This window comes from Wolffia australiana, chromosome 10 (genome assembly GCF_029677425.1).
Source record: "Wolffia australiana isolate 7733 chromosome 10, ASM2967742v1".
NCBI classification, from domain to species: domain Eukaryota; kingdom Viridiplantae; phylum Streptophyta; class Magnoliopsida; order Alismatales; family Araceae; genus Wolffia; species Wolffia australiana.
In genome coordinates this window covers 17468810-17483073 of record NC_135844.1, presented here as the reverse complement: position 1 = coordinate 17483073, position 14264 = coordinate 17468810, and positions in this window count along the sequence as shown.

Below are 14264 nucleotides of genomic sequence, written 5' to 3'. Positions count from 1 at the left end.
TAATAAAAGTTTCTAAAATCTCCCATGTGGGATAACTGGATTCAGAGTTTACGTTAACTTTGAATCCTGTTATCCCATATGGAAGAAAAAAAAATTTGCACACTATATAATAACGGGCATTGAATATATGTCAAAATCGAATAATGCGATTTAAACTAAGAAGTATAATGTGAAAAGGTTGATTATTTTATCGGTCGATATCGGATATCGGTTTTCTGATATCCGGATATCAAAAACCGGTATCCGGCATCCGGTATCCGTCTCCGACATCCGGATATCAGAAAACCGATATCCGGTATCCGATACCGTATTCGTCCTCACCCCTGATATCCGATACCGATATCCGTCTAACCCCTTCTAGACGGATATTGACCGATATCCGATATCCGACACCGTCTCATTTTTTCTCGGATATCCGATATCAGTTGTTCGATACCGGATGACGGACAGATATCGGTTGGGCGAACCCTAATGTCGTCAACTACGGTCGCCTTTTATCCTCTGAAAAGCTTCTTCTCTTCACAACAGAGCGTGAAAAGCGACGTCGTCAAATGTCAAACGAGGATCACAACAAAGGCCCACAATGTTCTTCGACAGTAATATCATCCCGATGCAGGAGATCCACCATAATCTGGCGATAGTGAAGATGAAATCGACAAGGGTTGGGTAGACAAAATAAAGTTGATGACGAAGTACGATCCACGTGAAGCAGGAAGATGGCATATTTCACATGGACGGAGACTAGATCTTCTTCTTCTTCCAATATTAACAACGTGGATGGACTCTTCTTCTTTTTTTGAGATAAAACAATCACCATGAACAAAAAAATAACGCTGCAACACAAACGAGATCTGAATTCTCCAATACAAAAATGACTTCTCTCCCTTCTCCACGTCGCCTCTTCCCTTCTTATACTGGGGAAGTGGCCGTTGTGGGGGAGGTGGCCCTATTGGCCCCCCCTCTTAAGGGAGAGCCCATTGGGCTTCCCTTGAGAGGACTCTTTAGGAGCTGAGAAACCCAACAAGGTTTTCTTCCCCTAAAGAGGACACTACATCAAATTCAAATAAAGAAAACATTCAGGAGGCCGGTACTCGCGCAGGAGGGGCCTCCCGTCAGTCCAACAACGATGAAAACAGAAAACAGGAAAATTACATCCAGAAGTAATTGACACGTATCGAGACGATGATGTTGCTTCTCAAGCCTGATAGTGGAATTGTGGATTCTTCACGTCCGCTCGGGCTTCACGATGTGGCTGGTGATGGATCGGGGCGTGATCGACTGGATGGTCCTCCATCAACTTATTTTCATTCAAAATCAAGATCCAAGCAGAATAAACTTGTCATATATGTTTCTCATCTCCATTACCATCTTAGATCCATAAATCCATATATCCATGTCTTAATCCTTCATCTGCAATTTGAACTCTATTTTTTTCTTGCAAAATTTTCAACACATAAAAAATTAAGAATTAAATATATTTTCATTGATTTCTGAAAATTATTTCGGCTCTTCTGAAATATTTGATACGAATATGCTGTTCTGAAACTCTATGACCAAGAATTAAAAAACTGAAAAACTCTCGTAATATTCTAAAAATCATAAGATAAGAAAAATATAAGTAATTCTTAGTTTCTATCTTCTTGAAACTTTTTAATCAAGATATAAAATCATCATTTATATACAGTTGCCTCCCTGTGGATGGACCCCTTTCTCATCATACATTTTTTATTATTTGAAGAAAGGGAATTATAAAATTTATTGCATAAGTTTAACAGCCTACAACATGGTTACATTTGTTTCTAATCGACATAAATTTTAGACTTATCAACAGGCTCCCAGAGATAGGCCCTTGGATGGGCTAACCTAGTATAGGTTAGTTCAGAGAGGTTAAGACCCGGTACAGGGGGCCTCATTCTGTTCCAGATTTAGCCAAAATTTGGCTATAGATTTAGCCAAACGTCTAAAAGAGGGTGTACCATATGGATAATTGGACACACTATTGTGCCTCCCACAGATTGGTTGGCAAATGGGCGTGCGTGCAGCTAGCCTGCTGCTCATGGGAACCAGTCAGAACCCAACTACGCCAATGGAAATAATATCCTAGTTCTAGATTCCTACATGATGGAATTTTTTGGTATTTTTTACAGATAAAACAGAGATTAGGTAGCTGTTTAGAGGGAGAAAAGATGGTTTCTTGAGATAGAAATAGAATAAATTATGTAGAAGGTGTTAGGAATATAATTTGAAGCTGAAAATGGCTGATATTTTTTCTCAAAAATTATGGCATTAAAATAGATACACGATGAAGGTTCAGAGAGGTAAATAGATGATTTAATAAAGAGAAATAAGGGAAAATAGGTGTTTAGAATGAGAAATTGGAGGATTAAAGGCGGACAAAGATAGTAAATATTGTGAAAATAGAAATATAATTTTTATCAACCTTAATGTATGCCTCCTGACCTCTCAATGCTTCCTCTCACATTTGAATCCTTATATTTTTTCAAGACCAGGCATTTTCTAGTGTCAATAAGAGAAGAGATTGAACAAAAACTTAAAAAACTTATATTATGCAGGTTTAACAGCCTCGACCCTAACGAATGTCTTGTCCTACTGGCTGCCCAATTTCTAGAGAAAGTCAAGAATGAGTGAAACGAGTAGAAAAGAGAGCATTTATACATCTGGTATAATTATTTAAATACCCCTCCATGGATTTGTATTCTCTTTCCTTGCCATTTTGTTCTCATTTTTCCCATTGGTTGGGCTTTTACTTCTTAATTTCGTTGACCCTCTTATAATCAGAGATTTCAGGCTAAATGTGTGTATCAGAATATCACCCAGGGTCCTCTGATTTTTTATTTGAAAGCACATAATGGTGTTTGGCCTCCTTAGGTTTGTTTTCCAAATAAATTAGCTTCAAAAGTTCTCCAGCCCAATTTAACTGTGCCATTTATTTCCTGAAAATTTCTAAACACTTGGATCTAGAAATTATTGATCATTAAAAAATTTATTTACTACAAATAATTCAAGAAAAGTTAATTAAATGTGTCCATAATGCGTAAAAAATAAAATATGTGATGTATGAATATTCAATTAATTTAGAAGATAACTTCACAAACTTAAGATAAGTGAATATAAAGTCATAAAAAATCATGTAATTACGAATTCATCTATCATATTATCACCTCTCTCTCATCATCATAAAATTTTGAATCAAAACTTTGAGACGAAAGATATCACTATCAGGAGATTGGCATCTGAAAATAATCATATGCTTACTTTGTGCCTACTTTATCAGTCTAATCCAATATTCGTTACTATTTTGAATTCCAAGATCCAAGAATCCAATGAATATGTCTTTAGATAAATCTATATCTGAAAATCACAATATTAAAAAAAAGCTGAATTATTTGAGGTAAAATAATAAATATATTTTTGCTGTGTGTCCTTTCGTATGCATATATTCAATGTATCTAATAATAAAATGATATTTTAAATTGAACATGATTTTAGATTTATTATTAAAAAGTTCATGCTTTGTTCTATATCAAATCATACTAAAAGAAAATGTGGTTTTCGATGTTGTGTCAAACCTTATTATTAAGAAATTTTACCACTTCATTTTATGAAATAGAAACCTTATCATTCTTTTATGATTTTACTAGTTTTATTTGTGATGATATGTTAATAGCATATAATTTGGAAAGCAACGAGATATCTAATTCTTGCATTATAAGTTAATTCTGAAATTCAATATCAACATATTTCAGATTTATCTGTAACTGTGAAAAAACTGATTGAGTTACGTTCATTGGACTAATATTTCTTGAACTGATATTTATTATCTTACTACAGAATTTCAGAGAGGTTAAGAAAGTTGGAAGTGAAATAATTGGTGAGAATAGCCTGGTATTATCTACATGTTCATTGCCATTTTATTTTGTCAATTAAACTTTGAAACTATTTTTATGTTAGACACAAAATATAATCTTTGTAACTGTTACAACTAACCCGCACGGGGATCACTGAAGGGAGATAACTTATAATTATGATTATGAAAGTATTGTCATCGATTTGATCTCATAAATGATGGGAAAAAATTGTTCAGTCGTTTAGCACCCAATTCGTAAGTAAAAAATATGTATACAGGAATATGTTGATGAGTACACGTTGAATCCACATAAAGCAGGGGTTGCCCTTTATATAATAGTTGACTCAGTCAAACTAGGTCAAATTAAATGAAAAGGGAGGCAATATTTTTAATAATATTTATCCAATTAAATATAAGTATTGTAATTGAATAAAGTCAAAACAGATAAAAATGTAATAAAAAATCAATCATAAAGTCAACTGATGCCAGTGCATTGATCAAGTCAACTCATTAATTTTTAAGGGATATTTTTTCTATATTTATATTTTCAGAAAGAGAATTATGTATGGATTATAAGTAGTATTTTTTCATAATTGTATAACTTATTAAAATAAGTATAAAATAAATGGACATTTCAGAGCATTGCATTTGACCAGCCTGTGGACTTTTCAGTGATTTCAGAGTCAAAACCACAATATAATTATACGAAAATTACATTTTCAGAAACTAGAGTGATAATGGACAATCAATATATATTTGGGATTTTATTTGAGAAGTCAATCAAAATAATTATTTTTCCTCATTTAATTGCAAATTTTAGTTCAATATAAATCAAAAGCAACAAATGGCACATATTTCTAACCCAAAACCCCCAAACATTACGCCTTGAATCAAAACCCTCAAATTCAAAGCTTGTTAATAACCTAATCATGATTTTGGAGTATTCCAGCACGTTGGTGAGGATTTTCCCTCTTCATTTGATGGATAGATGGGATGTTTGCATCAGGAATAGCATCACCGAGACAAAAATTCAAATCACTCTATTATTGACCAAAGAAAGACGACTACATGCTCGATTAATTGAGGATTTCTAAGGTATCTCTCTTAAAAGAATGTGAAAAAAAAACTTATCAAACTCATATGAACCCGAGAGATCACAGCTGTCCATTGTTTTGAATAAACTTGGATGTATGAGATTGTTTTGAATAGAACAAGAGAGGCCATGTCCACATGGAATGGGATTCATAGTGGGGTCCAAGTCTTAATCATTAGATCTTCATCCGATGACTCCCACGTTCCCACATGTACATGAATAGCACATCAAAATGGTAATCCCATAAGGAAATATAAATTTCTGGAAAGGTATAAAAGGATGTCTCTTTAGCATAAAATAAATGTCTTGGGCTCTTATGGGCCACATTGTGCCATGTAGACAATTTGTTGGGCCGATGTAGGTGTGATGACTAGGTGGAATGCTTCATTATTGGCATCGCCATGTAAGTTCCCGTCAGAGGCCTTGAAAATTATTTTAATTCAGAAATAAATAGTATAACTTATGAAATTGATGAGATTATATTGATAAAGAGCCAATTCCGACAGACTTATTGAATTGAACGTTCCCATTGGCATGCTTCTAGAAGGAATTGAGCCTATGAATGGAATCCCATTGGCGTGCCAATTATGAGTTGGACACTTTATGTATTTTAATTTATAATGTATTTTAATGAAATTTTATCCTTTGGTTTCTAATTTCATCTTATATAAACTCATCCCACATGAAATAAATAATAAGACAGAAAAATGATGATTTTACAGGAATTCCTAGTTTGACTTTTCAAGTCAAACTAAGACAACTTTGATGCTTCTAATCTTTGTCTTGGTCTTTTGCATCATTGTTCATCCAGAAAGAACTAAGCTGAATGGTATGGTATTAAGAAAGTTCAACATGAATAAAATATATAATTAGCCTTCAAATAAACATTATAACTTAATTGAATGGCATGGTAATGGTAAATATCATAAAATAACAATAACATGCATCATAATCATGAGCATTAGGCATTTTAGTGAAAGATGATATAAATTAATGAACATAATGCATGTTATCAATAAACATGTTCATCGAGATATTAAACAATATGATTTCTACTTCTACTACATTTTCAACTTGTAATGGTAAAAGTACCATTACAAGTTGAAAATGAAACAAAAGAGCCTCTCGGCGCGGTCCAAGATCCCAAGCTAGTGGTCTCCGACGTGCACGCGTAAGCCCACGCGCCCCTCTCTCACGGAAAATTTTTTAAGGAATTTTTTTTCTCTTTTTAGTCCCATGCAGATAAGTCTTAATGGAATTACCATTACAAGTTGAAAATGGAGAAAAAATTCAGATAACAAAGATATGTCAAAATATCAGACACAAAAATTAGTCTTTCATTCTTCACCACCTTTGTAAATAAGTATAAAATTCTCATTAAAACAAGAAGTCCTATCAGGTTTGAGGAAGTAGGGAAGCCTAAGTCTTCTCACCGATGTGGAGGCCTAAGTAGTCAAGGTGAAAGAAATGATAACTCTGCAGATTGGAGGGGCCAATGCAAAAGCTGTAGCATGAAGAGTTGTATTTGCCGTCAGTCCTGTAGACACCTTTGGAGTTGAGGGAATGCGAGATTCTAAAAGTACCATATGGTTAAACTTTGAAACTCTAAAAGAATCCCACTTAACATGTCTGAGGCCTTAGTACCTAAATTATTAACTTTGTTACTTGGTGAGTGGGGATCTCAGAAGAAGACTACTAACGCAGGATGTATGGGACTCTTTTTCCCTGAACCTGGATAAAATAATGTTTTATAATTTTTTATATTATTCCCTTTATAGTAAATCTAATTTCAAGTAATTTAGTTATATGAAATAAATTGGGACTATCAAATTCAGCTCCTTTTGGGATATTAACTATATTAGTAGTTAATCTTAATAGATAGTTAACCCATTGTGTGAAACATAAAAATGAATCCAAGCTTTCAAATCAATCCGCAATCAATCCAAATGAATCCAATATGTTTTTATTTTGCTCCGCAAGAAATCTGACTAAAATTAAGGCACATTTAAATCATAAGATTCTTCATAAGAACTCCCATCTCCCATGGATGAGCAAATCCTATCAAGTTATGCAATGTGAGTGACACAAAATGATTCAAAAGACACATTGTTGAATATTTATTTGTAATTTAAAAAAACTAGATTATATTTTTTGAAATAGCTTGAATTAAGAGTGATGGGTATTTCAGAATTAAATCTAACTCATACTTTTTGGTAAACTGCAGGAAAATAATCCCTCACTTATGAAAATTTCAAATTTTATTTTCTTTGAATAACAATTCGAGGTAAATTTTTATATTCCATTCCTGATTATTATGATAGAATTAAAATACCTGAATAAATAAATTCATATAATTTAATAAACTGGTTTATTATAGATAGTAGACAAAGTGGAAAGTGAAATTCTACTCATATTTATGTAGTATCAACATGATTGAGAGATATAATTCTATCGCAATCTCTTATAGTAAATAATAGATGTAATAAAATAAGGATAAATATTATTTCTGTGGGTACTGGATACTTATGGAAACCAGATACAAACATTGTTTTTAATGTACTTCTCATTAAATAGATAATCACTCCCAAATGCATGCAGGTTGATAATATTGTGAACACCGACGTGTATAAAATATGATATATAATTGAGAACAAAAAAGTTGACGAGGGCAACTTCAGCCAGGTTTATAAATACTATTATCAAATTTTATTTCCAATTATAAGTTAATTGACTTATTATAATGCCAATTAGTCTATTTATTATAAAAAATAACATAAAAATTGAAGAATATGGTAATTAATTATGGAAAAATATGCGGCGAGTACATTACACATCTCCTTTAATAATGATTTATATGAGATATTCAAATAATTCATATAATATGCATAGGATATCAAGAGTCTTTAAACATGTATTTGAAATATATTTATCCAAAGGATACTTGACAATGACATTTGAATACTGACATAAATAGCATTATCTGGTCCCAGTCCTATTATGAGTATGGCTGATCATTTAGCATCGTATGTGGAGACATTAGAGACAGATGGTGGGTACTCTTTAGGGAAAAAACTTTATTGAGTTGATTTGTATGAATTCCTGATTGGTATTTGATAACACCCTAAATGCAGTCTTTATTTCATGTTATTAGCACAATTTTATGCATTTAAAGAGCTTAAAATGGGGTTGTTATCATATATTTACATGAAAATATTGTTTTCAAGTGATTTCTGATTTTTCCCTAATTTTCTGTTAATTCTATGAATTTTAAAGGATTTATTGGAGCTCGAAATAACTATTTTTGAATGAAAATGGCAAGTTTAATATTTACTTTCGTGATTTATCAGTATGGGGATGAATCAATGAATTTTCTAGAATTTTCTAGAACTTTTTACGAATTTTTAGGATTTTTCTGAGATTTATTTGAAGAGGAAATGCATTTATTCTAAGAAAAAAGATATATTTATAAGAGAAAAAAAAGTATTGACATCATTTTCAAACTTTGAAGGGCCTTTTTGCAAAGGTTTGTTGCAAAAGACCCTCAAAACAGCTCTCTGTCGTGACTGCAGGCGTAAAGATGTAATTTAAAATCTTCTAGGGTTTTATTGCAAATGGTTTATTAATTGTTTTAATGTTTTAGAAAAAAACGGAGGAGAGAGAATACGCAAGGGGTATATCTATAATTATTTTTGGGCGGCGTCGGACGACAAATGTTTATTTCGCAAAGGACTTGTATGTAAATTTCAGGGCGATATCTGGAAGCGACGACGTGGCCTCATCACGGCCGTCGAATGAAAATCTGACGGCGGCCAGTGATAGAGGCCACTTTTGGTAAGATTACCGCCCGTGCGACGCATGCGAAGCGCACGCACGGGCGGTGACATGGCAGATTATCATTTGAAGAATTCAACCCCAGACGCACACAAAGGTGCACATCGAAACATATGCAATTTCTGACTTTTGAATGTTTTGTTTTGGTTTTGTTTTCGCCAGGGGGTACGTGGCGCAACAGGAAGAAGCCCGCTTGGAGAAGTTGAAAAGTCACTGGCCATTAGGAGGGCGACACATCAGCGCGTAGTAAAAAAAAAATATATAAATGGATTTAAATCCAATGGCTAATATTGGTTTAAATTCATTTATTCATAACTTTTGTTTCAGAAGTCCGATTGAGATGATTTTTTTATGGATTTGCTCGTATTGATCCCCTCTTTCTATCTGTATGGTTGGATAATGGAGATCAATCCTACATTAATATATATAAATTAATTACCAATTAGGGGTAAAATGGTCATTTATTCCATTTTACCTAGGTATAAAAGCCGAATTTCGAGAGGAGGGGGGTCATTCTTGATGGTTCTCTATTACAGCTGCAAGACAGAGAGGAGCACCAGCCTGGATCAACCTGTTGGGTACATTTCCCTTCATTGTGTTTGAATTTTGGTGCATTTTGAATGAAATTAGTGCAATTTCTTGTTTGTTCTTCTTGATTCTGATATGAACTTCTAAATCGCTTGGCTTGAGCGACATGTACAAGCCCTGATTAGGATTGAGAGGAGAAATTGAGAGATTTAACTAGGCATTCAACTGAATTCCCAAAGAAAAACTCTAAAAAATTAACTTTTAATTCTAGGGTATTAAAACTTTAGTTTCTTTTATCTTTATCACATAGTGTTGTAGTCAGTTCTGAATTATCTAATCCACAAAACAAACAAAACAAGTAAAAAACCTTCTTCTTAAGTCCCTCTAAAGTGAATTCCTTGATCCGCTTCTTTGGATCAATTAATTCAGCTTAGAGTCCCCTAAATTCTTCCACTCTTCTCATCTCCTCTATCTTCCTCTCTCAATATTCTTTCCAATTAGGTTAAATTGCTCCTCATTGAAGATTAAGTGTTCCTAATTATAGAAAATCATCAAATTGAACTCCTTACTAGCCTCCCTTGGACGATACCTTCACTCATCATGTGCATCTTAAGTGAGGTTTTATAAATTTTATTGTATAAGCTAAAATTTACAACGACAAGGGCTAAAGAATGCATAGTTTTTACTCCTATTTTTGGCTTATCAGTATTATACAAAAATGTTAATCATATTGATTCACATCACAGTTGTCTAAGTGGTCCTTGGAGATGAAGCTCCAAAGACCTCTTGTATGCCGACATTGTACTTTGAATATGATCCATGATTTCCCAATGATGCAATTTTTGAAGTTGACGAAAATGATTAAGTTTCCAAGATGGGATCATCCACCCTTGGTTAAGAGGAGATATCTCAAGAAAGATAATGCAATGAGATCTCCAGACAAGATAAAAAAATATCATGGAATATTTCTTTGATTAATACCTAGTGCATCAACACTAACTTAGATGACCAATTAAGGTTCAACAGTTTCCCTAGGAGAATCTGAATGGAAAGAGATTGTACATACACAACAACTGGTGATGGTAAAGGTTCCAGGTGAGAACTTATCTTTTCTATCTTCTAGATCGTGAGGTTTAGCTTGGCACCCCACGGGTTAGAAACTTAACCTATCAATTAGATTAAACGGATCATTGACAATTGATTTATATACTGATTGAAAAGTAAATATGGGATTGTCTCTTCCCACTATAAGATGGGAAAGACCTAGGAAGGAAATACAATGAAGCCATTGTCCAAGTCAGTGGAATATTCCAAAAAGTTTAAAAGTTGGCTTTTAATATAGTAGTACTAACTCAAATGATTACTTAGGGTTTAATTGTTCCTTTTGTCTCTCGGCACGGCACATGCTTGAAGTTCAACCTATTATTTAGGTTAAATTTATTATTTATTATTTAATCTATATGTTGATGTAGATATTTACTATGGTTGTCAGTAATGTTAACTAGGCCACTAAAATCATTTCCTTGATTTATACATGGGCCTTAAGGGTCACATGCAAATGAGATTTTGGACGTCGGAAGATTATACTTCAAATTTTGAGGATTTTATGGGAAAGCCACCTAAACAAGATTCACCTAGCATGACTAATTCAGATTCCCAACCTTCTTCTCAACTCTCCTCTTGGATCCACTCCACTCCTGATGCAATTGGAACAACATCACATTGATGATGGATTGATAACGTGAATCATCAAAAGGAAAGATGATTTCAAATGCCCTAAGTATCACATGGATATGTCTAGCGGCATCATACTTGAGCAGCTCAACGTGCCTTGGTAGAAGATCCCAAAAAACATGGATCCATTTTGTGCCTAGGTGATGCAATCTTCTGATTTGAAAGGTTTGTTAGGATTCTAATAATCTTCTCCCTCTGCCAAAATGGCACATGTTTTATTTCAATCATGCCCCTAAAACTCAAAATTGTATATGCGAAATTGAACTTTAACATCAAATATGGAAATGATAGACCTATAAAAATGATCAAAGAATGGAAAAGTGAAGATGAACCCCATTCCATTATAGTGTAAAATTTTAATTTTAATCTTATTAAATAAAATTTGTAAAAATATGCTCAGTTTGATAAACTAAAATAACAATCACATTAGATTAAATTTGTTATGATATAATGACACCTTCCCTCAAATCATACCATTTTGGTAGTTCATGGATTAGTTATCCGACATAAAAATAATAAAATAAAATAACAATATTAGTAATACATTAATCTCCCAGTCGTTGTTCATCTATCATGGATTGATATGAAACAACTGATAGCAAAGTTTGATGATATAGTGTTTATATAATATTTTAAGTGATGAGAAAATATACTAGAATTATGGAGGAATGGGATATTTTCTGGGATAGAAATGTTTTATTCCAGAAAGTAATTTTAATATATATTATCTGATTATGATCTGCTTAGTATAATTCAATTATTAGAATATTTATACTTGAACTAGGCCAATTTTCATATTTTGGAAGAATAGAGGATAGATATATGTTGGGTAAATTATTAGTAAATATATGTGATGGAATTGTGAGAAATTTATTAGATGTGACCACTAATTTGTGACTATGTTAATGATAATTTTAGAATTTTTTTGAGATATGATGTTGGGTTATTTAAACAATATTATGCCCAAGAAGTTGTTGAGTATAAATATAATCAAAAGCTAAAGTGACAATCAAAATGAATATGTTCGTGATTTTTTAATTAAAAGGACTCAGGTGAAATGAAAATTGAGTTGAAAGATGATTTATCAACTTATGGTCCATTAAAATATTGCCATTATATTTTGTGTAATGCTAAACAATATGCCAACGCGATATAAAATACTCTTTGGTTACAGTAGACTAGAGACAAAGATTCACATGTTTATTGTTTTCATATAGAAATAATTATCCCTGAAACTAGTAATTTTCTACATATAATTTCTTTATTTAATGTGATAAAATATTTTTCAAAGAGTTTTTTAATAAAATAGTTCTCCCACAATTTCACATTTGATTGGAAGTAGTAATAATTTTTTGAGTCGTACTGTGTATGAAGAAGCCTATGTGTATTATGATAGGCCCTCAAGGATTAGAGTAAAAAGTGAGTCCAAGTCAAAAGTAGGGAATCATCCTTATTTTTTTGACCTCTTCTTGACATTTAATTGAATATAAAAAATTAATGTGAAATAAACATTATTATTTTTTTATTTTTTAAGGTTACAAGCATCATGATTGAGCGTGATGAGAAAGATAATCAGGACAGTGGGATAAACAAAGAAAATACAGAATTATAATAAATGCAATTATATGTGTGTATTTATGTTTATTTTATTTGAGAAATAATGTGTCATTGCATGTTGGGAAGATTTCTGGAGCTGAGATGGGTACCAGGTAGCAATGAGGTGGTATCCAAAAGAGCTAAAGTGGGCTCATGTGCAGCGGGCTCTCTTGAAAAAAGAGAGGCTTAGATATAAAAATGGATAGGTGGAATAGTCTGTATCCCTATCTTTATCTCTTGAAGTCCTGTGGCACAACACTGAATTTTTTTTTAGGTGAAGAAGGACGGAAAATGGAGGGCTTTGTTAAAAATTCTGCTTAATGGGCCGAATCATAAATAATGTGAAAGACTATGATATAAATAATTAATTTGAAAAGGGTTGAAAAGAGTTGTGATGTGATGAGAACTTATGATATAAATAATTATATTTAGAGAAAGGAATTTATCATGTGGCTTATATAAAGCTACTAAATATACTTGACTAGATAATACAATGAGAAGTGACACACACATCCATTCTCCCCCTCTCCCACCTTATTTGATATATTTACCTCCTTATTTATCCTTTATTGCTAGAGGTATCCCTCTATTGTGTTTAGCCAAGAGAACTTTAAAGGGGAATCCATCAAATGCATGTTACTGAATTATATGAATGTATTTTAAAATGGATGACCATTTTTATTTTTACATAGAAGCTAAAGCAAAAGATAATTGAAAGGAAGATTCAATAGAAAATTTAAATCTGGTTAAGTGGCATATCCTTTCCTCTTGGATGGAATAAATTTTAAGTGATATATAGTGTTATTTGATAGGTTTTATTCTTTTAATAGATACAAATTATCTTCAACATGCCTTAGTTTCCAAATTTACCCATAACAATTTACATCTTCGACAATCATTGGTCATAGGTCATATCATTACATCTACATACTTCTTGATTTTTCATAAACTTTGGCTTAAATAGGAAAATTTAGATAAATGGATACCTTATATGTTAAATTGACTCTTATGGAAAACCATATATTTAAAAGGCCTTTGAGATTTCAGAAAATTATACATGTGAAGCTGCACCTTGTAATGATAAATAGGGGAAAACGAAATAGACTTATTTATGAGTTCATGCATTTTGACTTTTGTCTTGAAATATCAAAGGTAATTTTGATGTTCTCACTTCCATCTGCCTAATGATATCTTATGAAGCATGAAATATGTATATTGAAATCCCTAGACAGCTCTGACGCCCTAGTATGATATTAAGAACAATGATATGCATCAGAAATTTATCACTAAACTATTTTAATGTTTAGGAGCTAACAGGGAGACCACGATAGAACTGTATTTTTTAAGTTGTATGTATATTCAATAAATTATTTTAATAAAAGATATATAAATTTAGTAACAAGGTTAGGATTTTTAAAAAATATATTTAAATAAATAAATTTTAGATTCCAAATTTATATCCAAGTTTATTTATAATAGATTTCATATGGATATAAATGGTATTTCTCAGGGGCACATTATTTTGATCAAGTTCATATGAATCTAAAGAACAAAATTTTAGTTGTAGAGATACAGTATATTCTTTACATCACATTCATATAACAGAATATTTGA